This window comes from Python bivittatus, unplaced genomic scaffold (assembly GCF_059951505.1).
Source record: "Python bivittatus isolate LINGU-HERP-01145 unplaced genomic scaffold, Pbiv_v1 ctg000200_np1212, whole genome shotgun sequence".
In the NCBI taxonomy this organism is placed as follows: Eukaryota; Metazoa; Chordata; class Lepidosauria; order Squamata; family Pythonidae; genus Python; species Python bivittatus.
Genome location: NW_028277040.1, coordinates 9,922,055 through 9,938,760, shown reverse-complemented (window position 1 = coordinate 9,938,760; position 16,706 = coordinate 9,922,055). Strand labels below are relative to the sequence as shown.

The 16,706-nt window shown below is 37.3% G+C and overlaps 1 protein-coding gene across 3 annotated transcripts in view; it reads right to left on the bottom strand.

The window, feature by feature from the left end:
- HECW2 (HECT, C2 and WW domain containing E3 ubiquitin protein ligase 2) overlaps positions 1-16,706 on the bottom strand; it is a 176,922-nt gene that overhangs the window by 136,309 nt on the left and 23,907 nt on the right. Inside the window, exon 2 of one of the 3 annotated variants that reach the window (XM_088135691.1) lies at positions 1,603-1,809. The exons of the other annotated variants lie outside the window; for them this stretch is intronic. The gene's annotated coding sequence lies outside the window, so the exon portion shown is untranslated. The remainder of the gene's footprint in view (positions 1-1,602; positions 1,810-16,706) is intronic. 3 annotated transcript variants of the gene reach the window in all.

Here is a 16,706-nt window from a genome sequence, read left to right as displayed (position 1 = left end):
CATACATATTCATTCAAAGGCAGAAATTGAACACATAGCTTCAGTCCAGGATTTTAAGTCTGGAATAGCAGTATCTTTCCAGCAAATAATTTTGACCTACTTTCCATGCTTGGTAAGTCCAAATTTCTTCATAAAAATTAATTACAAGTTTTTTGTATGTAATTCAATGTAACAATAACATATTTAAACCATATTTCTCTATCCAAAATCAAATTAATAATAATGTGAATATTAAACCAAAAAGGGACAGCTATAGAAAAGCTCCAAATCATATAGGACAAACTTTCCTCAAATATATTATATTTGCAACATAAAGAACTTGACACTCAACCCTTCTTAAAATGCACTGAGTAGCCAGTACACTTGAAAAATAATCCTTTGATGAATTAGTCTTATTTTAGATTCATAAGAAACCTATTTAACATTCTTAAAACATGAGACCATTGACTTGTTAAACAGCATATTCTAACTCTTTATTCCAAATTACTAGTACAGTATTTATCTTGATCATATCTTCAATTATTTGTAAAAATAAACACTGGGTTAGGAATTTTCCAAAACAACTTCCGTTTAAGATTTCAGAATCTGCTGGTTCATCAGGTCTAAATTGTGATGTCAAAAGATATTTTAATAGGAAGCAAGGTACAAATCTTCATCGTCTGTATTTCCAGAAATTGCCTCTGGGCCACAAAAGCTTCCTTGGAAAATAAAAGTGCTAGGTGGCTACAACACAGTGCTTGGTTTGGAAGTATTCCCAGCTGACTACCAAGAGTGAAGGTAATCTGTGTAACAGGAGGCATCCTGTTGGATGGGTAGGGGACAGCTACTCATCATCTGAAACTATTTTTACCTTACCCCTTTGTGATAGCCCTGATGTTATTTGACTATATTTGTACCTAGCTATGCTAGGAAAGTGGAAAATGCAGTCCAGCAACATCCAGGTAGGTACAGGAAAGTATCTGCATACTTTCCCATCATATCCCTACACCTCTTCATATACTACTCTTGGTTCTTTCAATGAGTTATCAATTCCATGCAACCATGACTTTCTCAGTCTTCCCGTTCTTCCCATCCCACTCACTATTTCTTCATGTTATTTGTGTTGTGATTTAATTCTTATTCATTCTGTGTATATGACCAAGCCATCTGAAATACTTTCTTCATCACTCATTTTTTAATTCTATCCATGTTCAAACATTGTCCATTTATTTGTGACTCTATTCCTTCTTGTTAAACCATATTTCTTAAGAACCTCATTTCCCCTGAATTCAGTTTACATTTTACAGGTAGTCCTCAGGTTACTACCATTTGTTTAGCAACTGTTCAAAGTTATGACAGCGTTGAATGAATGGTAGTTACGACTGGTCCTAGATGTTCTGGCCATTGCAGCACCCCATGATCACATGATCAAAATTTGGGCGTTTGATGACTGGCCCACATTTATGACTGTTGCAGCATCCCCCAGACACGTTCTCCTGCCCTGCGTGAACTACCTGTGCTTCAACTCCCCCCACTTGCCTATCTCCCCCTGTCTCTGCCCTTTTGGCTGCCCTGCGCTCCACTGCCTACCCCTGCCATTCCTCGCTGCCACCCCCAGCTGACCTTCACAGTCTTCTTCCTCCTGCTGATCCCGAGATCCAGGCACTGGGCAGCAGACCCCCGTCTGCCGAAGGAAGCTCACTGGGCTTGGCCAGGGAAGAGGCAGTGGGATGGAGCTAGCAGAGGAGGTAGGGCGGCAGTGCAGGCAGAGGAGCCCCGTCTTCCACCGCTCGCACGAGGGGCGATAGCCCACAGACCACGGAGAGCGATCTATTTGAAAACACTGGTTAATAATCCAGCGGAGCAAGACATGGATTCTTCCCCCATAAATTCATCCAAGAGTTAAGGAATTGTAACCTCCCTAACTGTTCTAGTTAAAATACATCAAGCCAGAAAAATGCTTGACAATTTAAGAGTCATGATGAGGAAAATGTTTATTTTTTAAATACATTTATGATGTTCCAAATTGGAGCTTAGAAGTTTGACTTGAGAACAAAAAAACATACTAACAAATTGAAGTCTCATTGCTTAACGTGGGATAACATGTGAATCCATGCAGTACTCCCATACCCCATATCTTACTTTTCAGCCTCAGTTTTGCATTCAGACAAGTGAAAACAAAATAAACAAGAATGAATACAAGGAGAAAAAATAGGATTATGTTTCCACACTTGAGGGGAGACAGAAACTGATGGGAAACAGCTGAGGAGAGAAGAGAACACAGATGTCATGTTTACATCTCTAAAACAGAACAGTGAGCGGGACAGATGGTGATGTCGGCCAGAAGGGCATACAGGCTAGGCTTGCTCAACCTTACCAGCACCACTGGTCACGACTGTCAAACCAGCTCAGACTCTAGAGAACAGAGGAGACTACGAGGAAAGTCACCCATCTCCATTCTGTAACAGTTCTTGCTTATTACTTTATTTCTTGTTTCAAGAAAGGAACTAGGTCAAGCTAAAAAAAAAAAATTGGCTGAATTAGATTCTTATAAAATCAGGAATAAATATGCAACGTTCGTATTCAGGAACACCACTGTTGCCATATAACATTTCAAAATGGAATTATGCAATGGAAACTATAAAATATTCTAAAGTATTATCAGTAAGAGGAATGAATTTAGCACAGAAGACATATAAATGCAACATTATTTTACCCCCAAAAGGCAAGGATACTGTGATGGAATGGAATTATGAAGCCCAGGCTCAGGAAGATAAACATTTTCTTAGCTCCCCAGAAGAGCGTGGGAGGAACAAGAGGATGAGACTGTCACCTCCCTGAGGAATTCACACTGTTGTGGCTGGCTGACTTTGGGATCTGGGGTTTGAGTCTGGGAAGATTGATGTCAGGCCTAGCCCAAGGAACTCCAAGAGACAGTGCAAATTCAGTCCAGTTATGTTTATTAGCTACAATCTCTAGCAAGAATCTTCCCAGGCTGAAACCCCAGATCCCAAAGTCAGCCAGCAACAACAGTGTGAATTCCTCAGGGAGGTGCCAGTCTCATCCTCCTGTTCCTCCCACGCTCTTCTGGGGAGCTAAGAAAATGTTTATTTCTCTGAGCCTGGCCTTCATAATTCCATTCCATCACAGATACTTGGTAAATAATAATCAATAAGAAGCAAATATTTTGCAAAAACTTAAATTGTTAATTCTGCCCTTGCCCCACCCTGACTTTGCTTGATGTTCACTGCTTCTTCAACTATAGTTGCCCTCAATTATGCAATATCTCCCATTTGTTTTCCTCAGTTACAAGTACTGCAAATTAACAGTCATACCTGTAAAAAAGGCAGATTCTATTATTTTGAATTGCTTTTTCGAAAATATTTATTTATTCATTGTATTTATATAGCTGCTCATCTCACATAAAACTGATTCAGGGTGGCATACAACAATTAAAAGAAAACATTACTTTTAACTTTTAAAAGTTAAAGTTCTTTTAACTTTTGCTGCATGAATTAAAAAGTGCCAAAAAGTAGCAATTGAAAACAGCTCAAGTTTATACAGCTTAAGAATATTGCATCTAAAAATTTCAGAATATTTCATTATTCCCATTGCTGTTATAAAACATTAAAATATAAGATTTACTGCTGCTCTGATCATGACAATTGGACAATGCACATGTTTTATGACCATTACAGAATGGGTGGGATCTGCTTCCACCTCCCTGTATTTATATTTATATGGATACTATAAATGACTCTACAAAATTCTGATTCTTAAGGCAGCTCAAAATAAAATGCCAACAGAACTATCAAACAAACAGAAATTACTAGTTAAAATGATCATTATTAACTAATTCTATGATGTAGTTCAATTTAGTGGGGATGAATCAATTTTCAGTCCACCACTTTTGAATGTGTTATTCCATAATATTTTCGGTCCAATTTCCACACAGACATCTGCATGAATATTCACATTTACATAAACACTCAAATGTCCCTAAAGCATATTTTATCCTTAATAATGCATTCCAAATTTATTTTCTTTTAATATACTGTACATACATTTTAAAGTACACTTTTATTTTATTTACTTCTTTAGCCAAATTTTCACAATTCAGATATCAAGTAAAATTATCCCTGATAAACAAATTCTAATTAGCAAATTTGACTGACTACGTGCCATAAATTCCCTGTCAACTCTTAGCAACCCCATAAACAGACCTTCTCCAGGATGATATATCCTCAACGTGGCCCCTCGGGTCTTCCAACAGTGCATCCGTTGCTGCTGTAATTGAGTCCATCCACATTGGTGTTGGTGGTCCTTTTCTTCTCTTTCCTGCCACCTTTCCCAGAATTATAGACATCTCCAGAGAGCTAGATCTTTGCATGATGTGTCCAAAACACAATAATTTGAGCCAGGTGATTTGTGCCTCGAGTGAACACTCTGGGTTGTTCTATTTGATGATCCATTTGTTTGCTTTCTTGGTTATCAATGTTATTCTCAGAAGCCTCCTCCAATAACAAAGTTCAGCAGTGTCAATACTCTTCCTATCCTGCTTCTTCAAAGTCCAACTTTCACTTCCATGGAGTGTCACAGGGAATACCGTGGCTTGCACCATTCTGATCCTTGTAGATATAGATACATCCTAGCACCTGCATTATTTTCCAAGGACTTCATTGCTACTTTTAAGTGCTAATCTGTGGTGTATTTCTTGACCGCTTGTTCCTTTGCTGTTGATCATTACTCTTAAAAGGCAGAAGCTATCTACACTTCAGTATCTTCATTGTCAGTTCTAAGGCTAGTTACTGTACTTGTCATTAGTTTGGTCTTTATATTTAATTGTAGTCCTGTATTTTCACGGTGCTCCTTGATTTTTATTACTACAGTGGTACCTCGGGTCACGAACGCTTCTGTTCACGAACAATTTGGGTCACGAACAGCACCGTTTGCAAAATTTTGCTTCCGTTTGTGAACTCCGCATCAGGTGACAAACAGGATCCGTGGCCATTTTCCCTGCCGTGACACGTGGCCGTGGCTTCCTGTAGGCAGGGGGACTCTCCCCCCAAGCAATAACCGCCTCCCCACCCGCCTTCCTGTCCTCCATGCCAGAAGTCGCCTCAAGCAAGGTTAGTGTTCTCTCTCTTCGTACTGTACTGTACTGTACTTTGTGTCATATTTTTGTGATTTTTTAAAAAAATACATATGGTTCAGAACGGATTAACCATATTTACATGGAACCTTATGGGAAAATTTGATTCGGGTCGCAAACAAAATCGGTTGGCAACCAAATTCGGAGGGGTCAGAACGGATTAACCGTATTTACATTGAACCTTATGGGAAAATTTGATTCGGGTCACGACCAATTCGGGTTGCGACCAGAGTCGCGGAACGAATTAAGTTTGTGACCCGAGATACCACTGTAATTGAAAATTAGTACTACTACAGAATTTGCAGATCACGTACATTTTCATCAATCAGAGTAGTGTCAGCATAGCACAGATCATTGATATTTCTTTCTTTAATTTTAAAATCACGTTCATCATCTTCCAATCCAGCTTCCCTCAATATATATTCAGCATACAGATTGAATAAATAAGGAGAAAGTGTAAAACCTTGTCCCACAACCTTGCAAACCTGGAGCCGGTCTGTTTCTCCATGTTCCATCCAGATGGTAAAAAATAAAAGTTTGTCAACATAAGCAGTGTGTAGGTATACGTTAACAGATAAAAACTGAAAACCACAGATAATTGGCTATTAATATTTTCATGGATGTTCATTCTCCCACATAAGAGAATTATCATATATTTAAACCTTAATTAAGTTTTAATTCATTAAACATGTATTAAAACTGAGATTTTTGGTGCTATGGAACACCTTCTCTTCTATTTTCCCCCAATAGTACTTGCATCTTTTACTCAGAAATGAGCTCCAAAAGTTGAGGGTGACTCACTTTACATGATTACTTTTAAAAACTTGTAAATACTTAGAAAATTCACCATGGGGCCGTACAGCTCAGAGCCTGCACAATTATATTATTCCACTTCATTTACTAGACTAGATGGGTAAACTTGGATTAAGTTCAGTGATTTTAGTATTTAAAAAGCTGTACACTGAGGATACAGTTCTGAAAATGTGTCTCAAATTTAGCAACTCACTAAAAACCACTTAATGATCCCACAAGCAGTGATCTGAACATACTGGCTCTATTTATTAGGCAACTGAGCTTTTTCACTATGTAATAAATGTCACCATAAATATGATGGGTTTTAAATACTCAGAAATACCAACAGTTTTCCACACATTATTTCCCATCTTTCACACAACGCAATGGCCATATTCAGATTACTGCATCCTCAGTTTTATTAGACAAACAATGAGCTCACACATCTTGGTTCCCTTCAGTTTTCATTTCATACAACCAAACATAGTATCTCAGCAGTGCAGCCCCTGGCCAACCTTCTTTGGGCTCAGAAGCTAAGCTTCATCGTGAGACCACTTGGCAAGGCCAGGGCTGTAGGCCAGACTGGGAGATTGAAAGAACCTCCAGAAGAAGGCAGTGGCAGATTAATTCCACACTGTTGCCAAAACACCACATGGAGAGTCTAGATGTGGTCAACGGGAGGTATAGCTCTGCTCAAAGGAGACTTTTATCTTATAAATGTTTTGTCCAGTGTAATGTTACTGATCTGTTTTTAAATGTGGTTGTGGTTAGAGTTTTGTTCAGTTTATATTTTGTACACCACCCAGAGTCTATTAATTGGGGTGCATATAAATGCTGCAAAATAAACAATAAATAAATGGTACTTTTCTGGTTTGCTCATATTAGAAAGTCATGTCTAACAACTTCGGAACAACCCAGGATATAAAGCTGACTGGCTTATTATTTGGCTTATTTAAATATGACTTTAAAACCAAAACAGATATCCCAGACAAATATATATATATATAAAGCCCAAACCATCCGCAGTCCCATGAAACACGTACACGCAAAACAGGAGAAAGCTAAGACAAATAAAAGAATCAATTTGTACCCTTTGTAAATGTCATCAATCCATTGTGACATTGTGGAAGAGTAATTGAATGCTTATTCTAGACAAGATAGGTTTGCAGTAACAGTATAAACTGATTCAAGCACAAGCCCTTTTAAGATTCACATGGAAAAACCTTCTTTAATCATTTTTTGGATATAATCAATGTTTTAACATCCCAGAAGTTCTGACTCATCCAATATATGCAACTTGTTGCTGGGAATGGAAAGCATTTCCCATCTCAAATTTCTTTCAAATGTCATGGCATGATATTGGCCTAGCATAAAAAACTAGGGGTTGTCTGAAAGCAAGGGGAAGGTGCTTTCAGCTTAAATTAAACAAATGAAATCAAACAAAAAGTCAAAGTTGGGTTGGTCAACCTTTTTTTTTTTTACTTGAAAGTACATTCTCCTTACGCCAATAAAATATACTTCTGAAGAACAACTTGAGTCTTTATCTGAGCATTTGGTTTTAGGATCACATTTCAGTAGTTAGTAGCATTCATAAAAACAAAGGAGGAAAAAAAAAACCAAGAGCTTAAGATCAGATGACATAGCCATGCAGAACTGGGTTTGAGTACTTGTGATTAAATACTGTCCCTATCTTTCCTCCCTCAGTGTTAAGGGATCAAAACAGATATCATACACAATACATGTTGCTCAGATGGAATAATTGCTGTTTTCCAGTATATTTCAGTTTGCTATTATTAAGCCTAGTTAATATTACAGTGTTAGCATTTTGGATATTTTACTTTTCCTGCACATTAAAATTGTTTTTCTCAAAGGCTACTATATTACAATTGCAAAAGTCCAGAGAACCAGCTGATGGAAGCAAAGAGTTAATTTTCAGGACCTCTTTGCCAATCATCTGGATTTTTGCAGCCCAGATACAGTAGCCCTATTTTTAACATAATACATTCCAGACCTCCTTCTGAGAAGTTTTGCATTAGCTTGCTATGCACAGCAACCTAATTTAAACTCAGGAACAACACATCAGATAATGAGAAGAAGATGCATGCAAAAATTGTCTGGGTTGATGTCTTTTTTCTTCAAGAAGATTAGGTACAATATTTTAAAGCCTTTATATAAAGAAGTGTGACACAATAAAAACAAGCCGGGTAAAATGTGATTTATAAGCATCATGACAGATTTTAAAGTCTAAAGTACATAATATCTGATAACTACTCTTTTAAGTACATTTAATTTGAGATCATGCTTAAGTTTCCCAGCACAACCTAATAGGAGTCTCCTAATAAGATTTACTGGCTGTCTTCTAAGCTATCCATGAAAGATTGCAAAGGTAGCTGTAATTTTACCTTTAACACTGTAAGCATCAGAAAGGAGCCTCAGCCAATTTTATTTTGGAATGAGTATCACATTTGCCATTAAGACAGGGTAATAGCTCATACATTTGCTTTATCTTACTCTGCCTGAACTGCCTTCTTGAACAATCCAGTGAATTTTGTTGTGTCTCATTTAAGGTAGTGAGTACAACAGTATTTGCACTCCTTGATCATCCACTTTATCTATCAGACCACAGATCTGGTACTGTCTGCACAGACACACCTAGTTCCCACTGAAGGATAAAATGCTCTGGCTAACTGTTTTTGAGATATAATGTGAAACTCAATAACCAACTGCTCAAGCATACTAGTTTTGCCTTTGAGAACTGCAGATCTGGTGGGGCTTTTTTTTTCCCCCCACAAACGTCAGACGCATCCAAAATTAGGGATAGGTTTTGAATCCTGAAAAATGCAAATTATAGATCATGGGGAAAAAGCCCACACATGGATAAATTGCACAGGGTTTCTTCAGAAGACATCCCACATCTATGGAAGCCATTATAGAGAGTAAGGAAGATTACCTTGATGGAAATTTGCAAGAACCATTACCTAGGCAAAAGGGCTGAAATGTTTTTTAAGCTCTGAGAATCAAGGTAATATTCTGAAGCAACAGACATCTCCCTGATTTACTAGAATTGCCTGACAGTGGACTGGTGGAGTGCAAACTCTTTGGAAATAGTTTCGTAATCTTTTCCAGCCTGTTGAGCATCAACAACTGTTTTTGGAGGTCCTCAGAAATCTCTTTTGCTCAAGCCATGATACACTTCCACATACTTGTGTTGTGAAGATCAGGCTTTGATAATGAATATCCAGAATTCTGTTCTTTAAATAAGTCAGGACCTCCCACATTCATATCTGATTATCATCCTATTGATTGAAACATCTGACTCTACGTTCCCTTCAAATGAACTGATAATCCTAGAGGTTCACAAACTTTTGCCACACACCAGTATGTAGCTTTGGATCATCTTCCTCAATGAATAAATGAACAAGTATAATGTTTTTGACTCATTTGTTTAACTGGGTTCTCTTTATCTAGTTTTAGGACTTGTGTGGAGAACAGATCACATTTTAGGTCATATTTATGCAGAAATATTGAAAATTCAAAGGGTTCACAAATTTTTAAGCACCACGGTACATGTTTATCTAAGTGGCAGCACAAAGTAAGGAAAATTGTAAAATTCAGGTTTCAAAATTGTTTCTCTTTAGCGGGCTTCAACACAGTAATAAAGATGACACCTAATGTTATTCTTGGTGTCATCTTTGTCAAGCTAGACTATAGTCATGGGTTAAATTAGGCCCACATTGTTCCAGATTGCAATGATGAATTCCTGCTTTTCCTCCAGCCAAGATGCATGTCATTCACAGCTAACAGTTTCTCCAGCCAGCCAAATGTACAGTCTAGTTACAGTGTTCTTTAGGAGACAGTTTCTCCTGGCCCTATGCATCTTGATGATAGTTAGGCCTTCTCATGAAGGTTGATACAGAATTAAGCTGGTGCAGCTGTAGATAACACTGATAATGGGTCAATTAGAGGTCCTTCCAATGAGATGGAACACTGTTCTAGGGTCAAGCTAGTGGGCGTTAAAGCCAGATGAGTTCACAAAGCATGACACTTATTATGTAGCAATGTCTGTTATCTAGAGAATTCATGAAGCTGAGGCCCATTCTGAAGAAGGAAGAAAATCCAATCCATTCTTAAAACTGGCTGGTTAAAAGCAAATGCAGTTATATTTTGGCAACAAAACTGACCTGTCTGTCAATAAATATGAGGCTTCTCTTAGCACAGATGAGGATTATGACCCTTACAGATAGAACTAAAGACAATGCCATGGAAATCAGACTCAAAATGTAATTCCACTACTTAGGTAATGTTGGACTAATTTTATTTTGCATTCTCTTAGGCACTGACCCCCAGTGTGGTTCCTATGGGCACCAACCTCTCCAGAGAAAGTCCTTTTGGTAGCCACCAAGCTTCTTCCTCACCAATGTCTGCAGTTTTTTTAAAAAAGTTCTTTATTTATTTATTTAGCTGACTGTAAGACTGCTATGCAGCACAGTGAATCGCCAGCTTGCAATGCTACACAACGTCCTGAAGCTTTGTTAAAAGAATAGTTGATGATTAGAGTTCACTTTTTCATTTTAAAATATGCCCCATTGCCTGTGATATATAATGTATGGTTTATGTACACCAATCAAAACAAAACAAGAATCCTCATAACAATACAAACATATGTTAGAGCAAATAAAAATATCCTGAAAATATGAAGTCCCCACACACCAGACCTTTATCAATCAGCTGCAAAAGTATGCAACTTCCTGAAGTTTTTGATCCACATTTGTCTATAAATAGATTACCCAACCCAGTTATATGAATGCTATTTATTAGATGGCCCTGCATAATAATATTGTATCTAATTCCTTTAAACCCTCAAGCTACAGATTTATCTAATTTAAGAAGCTGAAAACATATGATAAAAACTGGGCACTATGTCTATGATAACACATTTAGAATAAGGCTTCCAATCCTCTGGAGGCAAGCACACTGCAGGGGTCTGGAAGAGCACAGCATTTGGGCACCTCGTCTCATTTGTCTTTGGCTAGTTGCAGTGCCACTGTTAAATTACCAAGGACAGAAGAAGACAGCATCTTTTTCTTGTCAGTGTCTTACCAGAAATGTGACATAAAGAGAGGAAATGAAACCCTCATTCCAGCTTAGGTCCCCATCATGTGATCCTGCTACTATTTTTAATTATCATTCAAATGAAACATGGTCTTCTGCTAAATTCAGCACAATTATGAAGGTGGCCAACTTCATAACATTAGAAATGGGGAGATGTTTAGATTCGTTTAGATTCCCCAAAGAAGAAAATGTCAGGTATCATAGCAGGAAATTAGAGGAAAATATACAGCATAGGACTTTCAAGGAATCCTCAAGAATCCCATGAAAGATCAAAGCAGAGGAATGATTAAACATTATGTGTGCACTCTCAGACATGCATACAAGTTGAAATGCATACCATTCACATGTATATAAGTACACTGCAGCCAGGCAAAAGTATAAACCAATGATCCAAATGGGACCTGCCACTAGAGAATCTCTGATTGTCCAAGTTGTGCCTGGTCATTACTATACACTCAAAACTGAAAGCACTGAACTTGTAAGATCTTCCAGAACTGATCTATGAATTACTGAAGTATTCTGGGGCAGCCTACAACAATCCATAGCACAGATGCAGTAGAAATGTATAGACATTGAAAGGCAATAACTGTTGGAAGTTTTAAATTCAAATGGCTACAATCTGGATCAGCAGGCTTTGAAAATGTGTAATTTGAAGTGAGATTTTAGGAGGCTATGAACTCTTCATAAATGTTTTCTAAAATTCTTCCACTCAGTATGCTATTGGCCTCTGAATATCTTAACCAGGTTTGTGTAATGTCTTTAGAAAATTTTTGCACTTTACATTTAACTTTGTTAATCTTCATTGTCCTATTTATTTTTAAGGTAATCAATTATATTTTCAAGGATTTTTTTTTCAGATGAAACACTATGAATAATACTAGAGTACATATAATCTGTAATAGTCCCTGCAACTAATGTTAATTAATGATCACCAAATCTGACTTACTTCTCTTCTATAATAGCCCATAATGCATCCACTATCTTAGATGACTTTACATCATTTTCTCTGTCAATATTAATTAAAAGCATTTTCGCCTTCCGGGGGAGGAATGGTAGACTGAAGACATCTCTGCAAAAGCGTAACCGATGACTATGGCAAAGACCAAGGAACCAATGAGTAGACAGGTTCCTTGGAACCTCTCCTGATAAGGAGATGATGGGAGATTGTCCAAATGTGCTCTCGACAGCTGTTCTCTGCATGGAAACTGCAGGACTCCCACGGGTATGAATGCTGGGAGATGATGGGGAAAGCCATCTTGCTCACAACCACAGTCAGCCCCTTTTAAAAGACACTAAGTTCACTAACCTCACTTTCTAATCACTTTCAGAAATTGCTTATTAACTACTTTTAAGTTATTAGAGGCCTTCGGAACAACAAGTCTGAAAACACCAAACATCATAAGCTTAAGAATTTAAAGAATCTGAAATAAAGAGGAAAAGCTAAATAAGATTTTGATCTTAGAAAGTTATAAATGGACTAAAGGTCCAGATAAATTTGGAATATAGAAACTTTTACAATAAGATTTTGGAATTAATTATAAAGAGTTAGGGTTAGGGTTAGTATTATGCTATAGTTAGTTTCTTCCCCAAACATTTTCATATTATGGAGCACTAATTCATTTCTGTATTCATCACCTCCTCAAGAGTTAAGGAGATGCTTCCCCAATTTCTGAACTATGATGTACCCATCCCAGTGGTCCTCTTTGCTGCTCCATTATTTCATGAATTCAAGTGACTTATTTCACATTTTTCTATTGTGAATATACTCTCTGAAGCAGAAAGCAGCATTTCTACTGTGTATATGTTTGGATAAGAAAATGTGCTTAGGTACCCATGAAATAGCCCATGTTCCCAAATGCACATCCTTAGAACTCCTCTGAATTAATTTACTAAAAGAAAGCATAGGATTGCACTATAAATGTAAACAAGCATTAGGAAAGGACTACTTGGTTGTATTTACAATAACATCTAAATAACAGACAAAATTAAAATAGCCTTAACCTCTTTGAATCTACCCCTTTCATTCCCCCCCCCCCTTTCCAAGTCTCACTGTAATTATTATGACAGAGCAAACAAAAAACATCATTTTTGCAAATCCAAAAGATACATATTCATGAGTATCAAACTACTATTTCCCTCCTGGAAAAAAAAGAGAGAGAAAGAAAATTGTTTCCAGAGTTAATTGAAATAATAGAATCATGTAGCACTGCTTTCCCGGTCAGGGAGGCTGGCACAAAATGCCTTAAAGCATGTTCTGCGAAAAGGGAAGTCATCATAATTTAAAATCAATGTCAGATGTGACTTGCATTCACTCGGTTTGAAAGAGAAAGTGTTTTTTCTTCCAACACCTGCACTTTAACACTGGTGTAGCCAGAGCTGCACTTCCTATCTGAACCCCAAAAGCAACAGGTAGTTCCCAAATGACATGCCTGGGAACGCTTTTAAAAAGTTGAATTAGGTGATGAATGGAGAAGGAACCTCAAACTTTAATTAGCCTTTGCACACAGAGCATTAATGTATGTTTTCTTATTTTCTTCATTTCATTTCATTTCTATACTGCCCCTCCTAAGTAGCTCAGGCTGTTTGTCTGAATCTTATTATGCCTGAACCAAAGTCCCAAGTTCAAGATCAGCTATGAAAAGTATTTATCTTACAAAATTATAGACATTTTAGAATATAGATATTACAAAATTAAATGTCCTTTGATTTAATTGCATTTAATTTAACTTTCAAGATCAGATTTCGTGTGTACATTTATTCTATGTTTAATTCAGAAGTCATGAGTAGGAAGAATTATGTCTGTCCACTGGTTATCAATACAAATTCTTCTTTAAGATAGTTTTGTTTCTTATCATTCTCTGTGTACATATATTAAATCTGAAAAGGTACATGACCTTAACCACTGTTCTGCAAAATGTTTCATATCCACTGCACTGAAGCTTTTGTTACTAATAATTTATTTCTTATTCAGTAATGCAGACTTATGAATGATTTACTATAGCAGGAGAAAGCTGCATAATTTAAGAACAAAGAAGAAAAAGATTGCAACCCCCCCCCCCAAACTGGCAGTCAGTATCAGCACACAAAATAACATAATATCTGGAGCAGCCCATTTGTTGGCTTAGGAAATGAATTTCTATATGGATTAATTTATATAAACAACTGGGAGAACATTAAAGCGAAGGCATGTGATTTTGAATGTGCCCAGCTCTTTTTCTTGAAAATAGACCGATAGTTTAATCAACATAATGTTGAATAGATTTTTCTTAAGTTTAAAAATATTGCTTAGATTGCTTACCTTTTACTGTTCAGTAAATATAGATTACATTTAGTTGAGAGGTCAGTTTAATTATTCTCCCAAGGTGACAACTTGGAACAAAGCAAATAGACTTCACAGTGTGGTATGGGGAGATTGTATTAAAATGTCAACTTCCTTTATCTTAAGTAACAAATCCTTTAAAAATGACCAAACACAAAAAGAATCCATGAGTTGTCTGACCTTTAGAAATTTCTCTTGAGAGTTTGAGGATGTGACAAATTCTTAATGATACCTATGTAAATGTTAACATCCTCCCTGTAGTGACAGATATAGGTTTTTAGGCAACATTCAGTATGATCAATTTAACCGTTATGCTTACTTTCCAAATTTATTCTATGGAAAATATTTGATCTCTGGTTTAAGAATAGAACAAAATGATCACCAAATATAGACTTATAATTACAGTTTGCATAGGGAGAGATCCCCAGGCAGTAATCATTAGTGTGAGGATAGCAAGCCGTATATATACAACTGTGCAACGTTGAAAGATGGATTAAGCTTTTGTTTGGACAAGAGAGGTTTTTTTGGATCTGGAAAGTAGGAGCACAATAACATGGCCAGTTGTGGATTTTAACATATTACATATTAGGTCTGATTGACTACGTTTATAATCTATTTAGTGCCTCATTCTCTTTTTATTGTAGAGAGAATAAGTTACTGTACTCTATTTTAAGAGGTGATAGTGCCCTCTTGGATTAGTAGACTGTTATTTCTTTGTTTCTCAACTGTTAGAAACTGATGACTGCCATGAAAATTATTAGTTAAGTAATTAAAATTCCTTCTTACCCCAAAATAAGGAATACTCAATAGAAGTATAGAAGTATATATAGAAGTATATAGAAGCTATTGAATTGGTTGCTATTAGCTAGTAAGACATATTTAAATTTTTCCTTTTGGCATCTAAAGCCCTGAAAAAGTGGAATCGGGGTGCCAGTCAGGACACCTTTCCCATTTCAGGAACTGAGCAGTCACTAAAAATGTTGGTGGAACCTTGTTCGTTGCATTGTGACTGTGATCTGTAGACTGTGATCTGGCTATGGCACAAAACTAGATCTTCTCTAAGGAAGTATTCACCCTTTAGAATGCTCTCTCCAGTATTTAGGAAGTACCAATGTGGTGCCTGTTAATGGCAAGGCTGTCCCTGTTTGAAAATGTGTGTAAATTTGTGCATTTGATATTATTAAACTTTTAAACTCTTTAACAAATTGCATGAATTTGTTGCACGCTGCTATGAGATGTCTACTGTACATTGCTTTGGGGGGTGAGTAGAGTTACCAGATATCTGAACAGGAAAAGAACACAGAAAATTGTAAAGGAGAACAAATGGGGGAAAAGGAGGACACACTACAGGTAGTCCTTATTGAATGACCACTCATTCAGCAACTGTTTGAAGTTACAACAGCACCAGATACAGGGGACTTACACTGGGTCCTCATAGTTCCAGCCATCACAGCATCCCTGTAGTCACGTGATTGCAATTTGGGCACTTGGCAGCTGGTTTGCAATTACAACATCACAGCATCCTGCACTCATGTGATCACCATTTATGACCTTCACTGCTGGCTTCCAACAAGCAAAGACAATGCAGAAGCCAGTAGAAGGTCACAAGTGGTGATCACCTAACAATGGCAACTGGGACTGCCGCAACTGCCATCGTAAGTTGGCACGGTCACGTGATGGTGCACTTTACAACCATGTCGCTTAGTGATGGAGTTGCCGATTCCAATTATCTTCATTAAATGAGGGCTACCCTTAATTGCTTAATATTTGTATTTACACTCATTGGAAAGGAAGGGATTACCAACAGGCACACAACTGAGAGGAATATGCTAGTGCTGGCTGTTTGCCTAGAATGCACATGTTAGGTTAGGAGGTAAAAGCCTTCACCGTGTAACTGGATAAGATCTTGTCAATTTCAGGCAGAGCTTGTAACTTGCTGTTAGCATTTGTTAGGGAAGCACTGGGCCAGAGAAAACCTGCTCAGTTAGATATTCAAAAAAAGGGACAATATTTGATTGTAAGGCTTTGCCTGCCAGGCAGAGGACATAAGGACAAAAAGGAGGGCATGTCCTCCTTTGGCTGGATATCTGGTAACCCTAGGTGTGAAAGGAGAGGAGAGGATATATCAACTTCCATGATCATTAGCTTTCAGGATGGGGCCATATAATTATCTCAAAATTCATCAAAAGGTGCAAAATATTAGGATTGTGCAGCACTTCAGATTTTAAGGCATAAAAATCCTTTGGAGTGTGTGAAGATCTCACGTAGCAGAGGTCTGCCATGATTTGTTCATTTGTTTTTGTAATACAGATCCATCACACACATTAAAAAATTCAATTAAATTATTTAGGA